This window comes from Ambystoma mexicanum, chromosome 1q (assembly GCF_040938575.1).
Source record: "Ambystoma mexicanum isolate Mex_15411 chromosome 1q, UKY_AmexF1_1, whole genome shotgun sequence".
NCBI lineage: Eukaryota > Metazoa > Chordata > Amphibia > Caudata > Ambystomatidae > Ambystoma > Ambystoma mexicanum.
Window position 1 is genome coordinate 1111277827 of NC_090922.1, and position 10513 is coordinate 1111288339.

Here is a 10513-nt window from a genome sequence, read left to right on the forward strand (position 1 = left end):
TACCCAGTGGAGAGGCCACCTAAGTTTGAAAATACTGCGAAGGGAGAAAAACCCTAGTTTATCACAATTTAAGAACACAGTGAACACAGTAATGCGTTTCAGGTACCCAGTGGAGAGGCCACCTTAGTTTGAAAATCCTGCGAAGGGAGAAAACCCTAGTTTACCACAATTTAAGAACACAGTGAACACAGTAATGCGTTTCAGGTACCCAGTGGAGAGGCCACCTAAGTTTGAAAATCCTGCGAAGGGAGAAAAACCCTAGTTTACCACAATTTAAGAACACAGTGAACACGGTAATGCGTTTGAGGTACCCAGTGGAGAGGCAACTTAAACTAGAAGGTTGCGTTAATGTTCTTGGTCCAGGAGAATGACTCGCTTCTCCTAAACTGGTTGGCGCAGTTTCGGTTGCAAGTTCTTAACCATGCGGAATTACTCCCTTCTCCTGATCCCAATACTTCACAAACAAAGGACTGTCAATCCCCCCTTTCACTAGATCACTTGTTCTCAACACAATACTTGTCTTACCAGGGGGAATGATTCCCTTCCCCTGGCCTCAAGTTTCTGTATTCAGTTCTCTTAATTGTCAAGAGAATGACTCCCTTCTCCTGACTGGGGCTTTTCTTCAACCTGAGGCAATGACTACCTTCACCAGGCATCACGGCTTTTTCCCTGGGGATGTAGCACTGCAAGGCAAATGACCCCCCTTCTCCTGGTATTGTTGTTTCACAGTCGCTTCACCCTCAGCAATACTTGGGGGGCCATGGGGGAGTGGTTGGGGATGACTCCCTTTCCCTGATGATCCCTTTTTCACAGTTTTTCTTCTTTCTCAACAGTTCATGTACAAGTATGATCCTTGACCCAGGTTTCAGCAGTGTAGCACACTTGGTCTACTGGCTTGCCAAATACAGCCATGAGGGAGAGGGTTGCCTCCTCTTGCCTTTTTAGATCGTGGGTCCCAGACCCGTTTTTCTCTTTTTAGTTCGTTGAACAGGTTTGGTTCAGTAACCTGCAAGTACTGTGACGAAAAGGATGATTTACAAAGTCCTTCAGACTTTCTCTTTAATGTTGTGGGGAGGCTATGCACTGTCCCCTCTTTGGGAGTTCCTCCCCTTTTCGCTTCACAATATTTTTCTCATTATATTTGGTGTACTTAATGTTCGTCTTTACCCCAGGGGATCCCTTCTTGCCCCTCTTCAGTGGGTCTTGACTTTCTGTCTCTGCCTTTTGAGTCTTCCCCGACTCTGCTGTGCCCCCACCAGACATTCTGGCAACCTACATACCTTTAGTGTCTCTGCTGGCATGCTTTGGTCATTCTGGGGCTCTTCCTTCTGTGATTTCTCTCTTTCCATAGCTTCCCTCGCCTTCTGGTGTATGGCTGCGACTCTGCAGCCTCTGGTCCCTAACACATCTGTGCTCAACGTGCATGAATCCATGCTGGCCTCTGCTCCGCCAGCTTCTGGGTTGGTCCTTCAGCATCAGACCAGTTAGAGACGCCTGCCTCCTTCCGGCGGTGTCCCGGTTTTCAGCATTCACTTCATCCCATGCTGGACCGCAGTTGGCTCCTTGGCTCCTCCCGGGATGGCTTGACAATGTGCTTAGTCCATTGTTGCTTTTTATCTTGGTTTCTTCAATGGGCTTTCGTGGACAACTAGAATGCATGGGCTGGTCCCCAGTAGCATTCTTCATAGTTCTGCAGTGCCTCCTCGCTTCCGTCCTTATTACATCAGTGTCTCTTGGGTAGTCTGGACTCTTTCTCATCCTGGTAGGTGTTAGATTGATGGCCCTACACAAATACATTGGGAAATTAGATATTGTGTTTTGGGTTGTACAGCATGTGGGGTTGTGAGTGGTGATGGTGTGAGATGATTACACTGCGTTCTCCACAGATGTCTGTACCTATCCGCAGAGGGGAAGTCTCTCCCCATGAGATCCTCCTGCTGTCCACCACCCCTAGGAGGACTGTTGGGTAGCAGCCACACCTCCCTGGCCTCATGGGAAGGGACTCCCTCTTGGGGAGAAGTGACGACAGCCACAGATTAGTCACAACATGTTTTAAGAGCATGTGTCATCGAAGTGGGTCATAAGAGTGTGAGTCATAGCAACGCATGTTGTAGGCACCTGTGTGGTAGGAGTATGTTTTGTAAGAGTGTGTTATAGAAGTGCATGTTGTAGGAGTACATGTGTGTATAGTAGGAGCACATATAGTAGCTGCAAGTGTCGCAAGAGCACGTGTTGTAGAAGTGTGTGCCATAAGAGTGTGTCGTAAAAATGTGTAACAAGTGTGCATGGTAAGAGTGTGTGTGATTGGAGCATGTGTTGTAAATCCACATGTTTTGGTGCATGTTTTATGGGTGCAGATGTGATATGTGCACGTGTCGTAAGTGCATGTGCAAATTTGACTTCCCAAATTCGTACTTGTGTGTAATTTATAGCTCCTGAAAACGTACATCAAAGTAAGCCCTGACTATCCTGTCAGTTTTCAAAAGATGTAAATTGCGTAATCTACAAACTGTGAAAATCATAAGCCCCTTGGTACAGTTTGTATTCAGAATTTACATTTATTTCCTTTGAAAACTAACATCAAAATCAGCACCAACTCTGATGTGAGTTTTAAGATGTAAACTGGGAATTGTATAAACTGCAATGTATCTGACTTCTACAGTTCGTACTTGTATGCAATTTACAGCTCCTGAAAACTTACATCAAAGTAAGCCCTGAGTGTCATGTGTTTTTAAAAGATGTAAATTGTGTAATCTACAAACTGTAAAACTCATACAACCTTTGGCACAATTTGTATGATAAATGTACATTCATTACGTCCCCTGAAAACTAACATCAAAATTAGCCCTAACTTTGATGTACTTTCAGAGGTAAAATGCATAATATACGAACTGTGAAACTCATACTCCTGTTGGTACAGTTCGTGTGAAAAGTGTACATTTATTGTATCACCTTAAAATTAACATCAAAATCAGCTGTGACTTGCCTTTGATGTGAGTTTTTAGGAGATGGTAATTGTGTAATTTACAAGTGTAAAACTCATAACCTACGCATACAGTTCGTATGAAAGATGAGCATTGATTCTGCGCGTACGTAATACATAGATGAATATTAAATCTTTAATATTGCAAAATTGGCCAAATTGATTTTACATTTTTTCCCCAGTGTATCCAGGCCCATGCAAAAAATTGTGAAAATCGAAGTTACCAATTTTGAGATATTTGAGGCAAATAAATATTTGTATTTCCTATGGGAAACCCCCATGTTAAAAGCTGTTCAAAACGTTATCAAAATAAACATTTGTTATGCTATGAACCAGTTAATGTACAATTTTGCATGCAGAAGTGGCTACCTCGAAATATTACTGTGGAAAATTTTCAGTTTTTTTCATGCAATGTTTCAGAAGATACGGTTTAGAGTTATTTTCTGAAACTCCATAGAGCAGACTTGTCCAACCTTTTTGAATGTGGGGTCGGTGCATTAACTTTTTGTCACAAAGTGGGCTGGCGAGCCAAAAGTCAACAATATTGCCCAAAGCAGTATATTAAAAACCAATATTGTGTGACCTTTGATACAATAGCATCACAGGCAGTGATAGCCATGCAGTCTCAAAGATTGCTTGTGGTGTTAGGGGCAGTGATCAAAGGTTAGTTTGCTTGTAATTTCTTTCAGTGTCTATATGTTAATATTTTTCTGAAATAGTGGGGGCGACCAAGCGTAGCGAGGGAGCTACAAGGATCTAGGGAAGATTTGAGGGGGTTCCCCCTCCAAGAATTTTTTTTTTCAAATATGGGGTTGAAATGGTGCATTTTACAGCAGAAAGGGTGACCGAAAAGCTATAAGTTTACAATCAGTTCTAAAGGGGAACCTGAACATTCCATGTCACCAACAGCAGAAAAGAACATTTTACAACACAACACGTTTTAATGATCAATGTGTCCACAGTGAAAGACAGCACTGTCACTAATGTAACACATTGTCATGCTGGTTTTACCCAAAATATGGCTTTGTAGCAACATGTCTATGCTGGCTGTTCCCAATTTAGACCAGCATTGTCCTGTACAAAGCATGATTTATGCAGCCTAAGCTTGTGCAGTCGGCCCAATACATATGGCAGCTCATCCCTGTAAAACACATTACTTCTGTGGTAATGAAAGAAGCATAATTCAATTCAACAGATAAAATGTGGAAAAGCGATCACCCAAAGGTGAACTTAATTGAAGAAACGCAATGTGAGCACATTCTTAAAGTATGCAACCTAGCAGGCCTATTGCACACTTTACCTTTTTTTCTTTCACCAATAAATCAGAGGAGAGTGCGAACACAGTCCCCCACTACCAGAAATAATGAAGTTGAGTATCCCGCATTTGGGGACATAGCGGGGTCAGCAAATCCGACGTGCAATGGGTGAGCCTCAACCTGGGAGAGCTGCCCTTGTGATCACAGATTCTCCCCTGCCAGCTAAGTATGAGTTGCAAGCAAGAGGGCAGGGGTTGGGCCCGTTCTGGAAGCCCCGCTAAGCGAGGGTGAGAAGGCAGGCCCTGACCCAGCCCCCCCGGAAGCTCTGAGAATCTGCAGAGCTGCCTGTCCTGCATGTGGGGGGAAGCTCCAGCAGGCAGAGCACAGCAGAAAAGCAGATTGTAGCACAGTTCCTTTCTCCCATCAGGCCCTGCTCAGCGTGAGATTTGTATACATTTGGGCCTGGCTGCCAGCCAGCAGGCCCAGTCAGATAGCAGGATGGCGCAAGCAGGCCTGTTGCAGTCTGCCCACTGGCCTGTCAGCCCCACAAGGGCCCATCAACCTCCTGAGCGGAGCTGCTCAGCGCTGGCCCCATTTACACCATCATAATCATCCTGGACCTCAACGCTCCACCACCCCTGAATCTCAGAGTTCTGCTCAAGGACAATGCTGAAGCTTTGACATCTTCGCATCTGAAATCCATGAGTATTCTAGTGTCCATAACTCGACACTGCCAGTTTCTTCATATTCAAAGACGATGCTGCTGCAGTAACCATATGCTGTGTTGTGTCAGCCGAGCCCGCACACCGCCAAAGGCAAATCTTCCCTTGTCCGGCCCAGAGGTCACTGAGTCTTCCAGTGACATCCACTTGGCACGGCCTACTGTTCCCAGCATTTTCTACCCGCAAATCATCACCACTGCCAAACAGAACTGCATCATTGGGGCCCATCGCTGCTGCTTTTCGACTTGTCCCCAGCCCAGCGCAAAGGCACCCATGCTCCTTGCTGGGATGCGAAAGACAAGAACTAAGGTATTTTGGAAACATAGTACTATTGTTGTTTGTTTTGCAACTGTATCAGCTCAGACCTCTCCTGAAGGGTATAGGCTGCCCTCAGACTACGCTACCAAAAGAGTGAAAATAAGTTATACCTGTTGAGCTTGCCTGTTTCACCTTTATATTTGGGATCAATGCTGCTTTAGTAGTAGTGTTTTGTTGAGTAGGTGGTTTAGCCACTACTCTTCCCAGTACTTCTGCAGAGCAATAGTCATTTACATATAAATGTAATCCCGCTGTCCCGGGAGGATAGCTCAGCGGCAACATGCTCACCTTGGAAGCAAGACGACACGAAGCAACACAGGTTTGATCCCCGGGTCCGCGCCTAGAAACCTCTAGGTTTAAGCACGTTATAAATAACCAATCATATCATACACCACAGCAAGGTGTAGGACTGAATTGGCAAACGGAATGGGGGCTCCCATCTGCGATATGTCAAGCTCCCACCCCCCCCATGTGGATCTGAATAAAATATTTGTAACCTTCATAAGCAACTTACAGAAACATTGGCAGGTGGTCCACTGAGGCCCATTGCAGGTTGCATTGTGTTAGTGGGGTACTACTGGGGTAACATATTGTGCTGTGCATGTGTTATTTGCCATGCCTTGATACCCCACTGGCCACATCTATAATGTGCAATGTACTTGATATAATGCATTGACATTTTCATCAATCCGCACTGTGCTTAGAGGTAAACGTAACTGAGCATGCGTTCTTCTTGTCTCGAGACGAGGACAAAAAGCGCTGTAAAGGTTATGTTTCCCAGCTGATAAAGGTTCACCTTCGGTGACATTCTCAATTCAAATGAATGATTTTTGGGGCAGACAGGCTGTCTCGCCGCAACCCCTGCTGAACATATGTCCAGCGATGACGAACCTTGAAAGTAACTCAGCACAATCGCCCTCTGAGCAGCGGCCCACGGCTAATCAGGGGTTCAGGAATCCGGTGTGCTGCCCATGCCGAGAGGGGCTCCTGCACAGCACCTGTCCACATAATCCTTTGCCCGGGCCAGCGGTCTCTTTTCCTCACCTCGCCACCTCCTCCCTTCATCTCGGCTCGCCTTTTGCCCCTCAGAGCAATAACATGACCCAGGTCATCGGTTACAGAGGAGAGGCATGTACCTCGGCTTCTGCACTTCCTCCTCCAGTCCTGGAACACATAGCTGCGGGCATGTCTGGGCCGGATCTCATTCCTCTCTTGCATGGTGGGTCCTAGGTGCCTGAAATGGGATATTTAAATGCAAAGTAATTGCTATTATATTAATCCCATTGTTCATAGTTTGTGGGAGTACTGGGCAATTGTATGGACCCGCGCTCACTGACAATGAACAGTATACCTGAGGTAACCCTCACTGTGCCGTGATACAAATTAATCTCTCCTTTTTCCATCATCAAGAGCCAAGATCTTCTTGACAAAGTTATTTATTTCTGCAATGTTTGTCGGATATCCGACAAACATTGCATAAATAAATAAATTAACCGAATCGTAGCTGAGGACTGTAAATACCTCTGGTGACCCCATGCATGGATGGAGTCACCCGGGGAAGTTACAGTTTGCGCGCGGGCACATTCTTTTTTCTTTACTCCTGAGGGTTGTCCAACATACGGCCCGCGGGCCACATGAAATGGTTTGGAGGTCCGCATTGTGGCCCGTGGGCCATATGTTGGACAACCGTGCCATCGAGAAGTTGTCGCAACCTTAACTATTCCTTGCACTACAGTCAAGGCATAATATATGTATATATATATATATAAATATATTTGTACCAAAACTACTGAGACGCTCCACGTCTCTGGTCACACACTCACAGGATTCCTCTTGGTGTCACTTATTCACCAAAGAAATACACGGCAAATGCATCGATTTTATTGTTGCTCTTTTATTGTCATTTCATGACAGCGTTCAAAAATCAAACCACTAACGTGTGTCACCAAGCGGCTTCCTCAGAGCTGTGTGAGTAACTGTGATGCTTTCTTTTTATATTCAACAAATGCATCTGGGGAATCAGTCTTTCTGCCATTGCCATTATTCTCACATATTCAATGCCATGGATTGTTCCAATGTTGCTCATGTGAGCGCCATCTTAGAATGGTGTGAGGTTCTAAGGCAACAAACTGTTACTCTGGTCAATATTCCAACTGAGCAACACTGCATGGGGCTCTAATGCAGTCCAAGTGTTCAGGAAATCGTTTTCAAGTAAAGTGCATAGTGCATGCGACAATACAGACATAAATTCATAAAATGCAAATAAAGTGCCAATGCTGTAAAAAATCTACATTATAGCTTAATTCACCTGATGTGCAATGCGTGATGACAAAAATGCATTGTGCACATCTGTTCGTTTCTATGTCTAGAATTATCACATTCTGAATTCATTTTCCTGTACAGTGTCGCTCCAGAAGCATCATCCTGTGATGGTAAAATGTATTGATTAAAACAGCTATCTGCTAAAATGGTTATGATTAACCGAGGTCTTCATGAACATTGTGGCTTTGTGCATATTATACACTGGGCACCCTTATCAGTGAAATGCGTGGTACATGAGACAGTACTGCCATATGCTCCTTGTGGCATGAGATATATATCACAAATAAAGTGCATGGTGCTAATTACAGTACAGGTTAACATGTTAAATATCACACGTGAGTCAAAGTGCACAGTGCTGAATGAGATCTACATACTGACATTATGATATTCAAGTCAATGGACCTCATTATGACATCGGCGGTAGCCGTGCCTGTTTTACAGAGCTTGCGAAACGGGCAATTATCGGGTCATTCGGCCCAGCGGAACCGGTAATTGCCTATTTGGGGGCGCCGAGAAAAAAGATGCTCCCTATTCCCATTCGGCCCCATAGGGCTGAATGGGAATGGGGAGATCGGATGCACCGGCACCATTTATAACGGTGCCGGTGCATCCGACATGCGGTGCTCGCGGGTGCCTTTCTGCCCGCCAGGTCTGACCTGGCGGGCAGAAAGGCACCCGCGAGCACAACTCACAGGTTGCCGGTCTGGGAACTATGGTACCGGCAAGTTTACTGGTACCGTAGTTCCCGGACCGGCAAACTTATAATGAGGCCCAATGCCATATATGGTAATGTTGTATTCTGTTCCACACACCCACTTCCTAAATCCAACTCCAGACATTCTTTGAAGTCCCTAGGCTGTATTCCCACCCGGTCCTGTGTGTCAGTTGCTAAGACTCCCACGCATTTCCCTGCACTTTGTAACGTGATTTTGAGTTGATTGTGGAGGAATTGATAGACTGTGGTAATGGGAATACCTCTACGTGGTGCCACGGAGATCTATATATACATTTTACAGCTCCTGAAAACTTGCATCAAAGTAAGCCCTGACTGTCATGTGTTTTCAAAAGATGTAAATTGTCCCCTGAAAACTAACATCAAAATGTGCACAGTGTTGTGCTTAATCGCCCATCTTGATGAAATGCTGCTTTTGCATGACATTTATTCGAGCATTAGCAACAATTAATCATTTGGCTATGCACTTGCATTATATGCTTCTGGCTATTTTTAGTTTCCTTTTATCTGTTAGCTATACAATACATCCTATTCTGGGAAAAGTTGCTTTATGCTGCATTTCATTTTCCTAGGTGCACTTTGTGATACACATGATATGGTGCTGTGCATTAGTTTCTTAACATCTTGAAGATCTTCCAACATGGCTGCCTGCATAGTGGGCTTTACTATTCACTTTCATCCTGCAGTTACAGGACCTTTGAATGAGAGGCAATCTGGTTAACAGTTATGTGTTCGGAAGCGAGCAAATATGTTTACTGAATTCGAACCTGAAGAAGCTCACGTCATGAGCGGAACGCGTGGCGTTTTTTTTTACCCTGTTGGTTGAGTGTTGCTCCCCTGGTCTGTGAAGATTGACGTGTTGCCATATCTTTTTTTACTGTGTTATAATGCTATTGATATAATAAAGTAACTTATCAAGTACATGCTACGAGTGCTCAGGCTCATGTTTGTTTCTCTTTGTGGCTTGTGAGGCTATTGACTGCACTTGTGTGTGAGACTGTGTGTGTTTTTTACATAGAGAGTTTTGCCAACTCAGCCCTAAAGCACCAGCTATGTAATGAGGCATAGCGCTACATACTAGGCCAACGTTATTTGTCCGTATAGATATATATGGTGTAAAAAGTTGACTAATTTATTTAAATATTTAAAGTTTGGTATTGCACAGAGTTTTGTATATATATTGGAGCATGCAGTGAATTAGCGAATTTTGTCTTGTGACCTTGAATTAGCAGATGTTTGTATTACATTCATCAATGATTCTGATTAAGTCCTTTACCCCCACCTTACAGTTGTGCGACGAAGGTTCACACAGCCCGCTCAACATCCTCCCTAATGATGTGGAACAGAACATCATTGCTGTACTTCTCCAACAATTATAGGACTACAGAATTGACAATAAGCTCTGAATCTCTCCAAAATAGAAATTCTCTGTTTCGGCACCACCCTATGTCTCAAATTACCCTCATCCTTGGGCCTGCCTCCTCTTGTCTCAATTAGGACATTTTTTGTTTGACAACTACATCACCGGCACTCCTCAGAACAATCAGGTTGACCAAGAATCGCAATTAAAATTGAACATGATGAGGAAAACCATTACCTTACCTGTAAATGCCTCAGAAGATTGAAAAAGTCAGTCTTGATTCTCGTAAAGACCTTTACCTTATCAACAACCTTCAGCTTCTAGAAAACAATCTGCTAGGCTTATTTTTGACTGCAAACCCTACGATTCCATCTTCGGTGCAGTGGAAGTGGGAGTCAGGCCAAAATGCGGGTGGCCGTGTGGGATACCCCCCAGGCAGGGCCACAGATTGGGACCTGGGAGTCAACAGACCAGGCAGGGTGCGTTATGTATGCAGACGGGCTGGGTCCCCCCTCTGGCAATAATAGGCAGGCTACATTTAAAAGTGGGAACACAATGAAAGCACCAAAGTCTTTGTAGAACCCAGGAACAAATTTATTAAAGGAAGAGGAGTAAACTCATTTCCAGCTGCTAAATTAGACACACTGGACACAGGTGATTGCCTGTACTGGTCTGCGGGAACAAGGCGGGGCATTCATAGAAGGCACACTAGCTAGGCACACCCACTGGCATGGAACCCGTGGGCCCAGGAAGTACCCTTGGATGCACGGGGGAGCAGGGACCCAAAGGGAAGGGTTGGAGAGGAAGAGGGAGGAGGGG

The 10513-nt window shown here is 44.7% G+C and overlaps 1 non-coding gene across 1 annotated transcript; it reads right to left on the bottom strand.

Moving 5' to 3' along the window:
• Positions 1-4306: 4306 nt before the first annotated feature.
• On the bottom strand, positions 4307-4469 carry LOC138565547 (U1 spliceosomal RNA). The gene has a single exon (XR_011301390.1). It is a non-coding gene; the product is annotated as a U1 spliceosomal RNA (small nuclear RNA).
• Positions 4470-10513: the final 6044 nt, after the last annotated feature.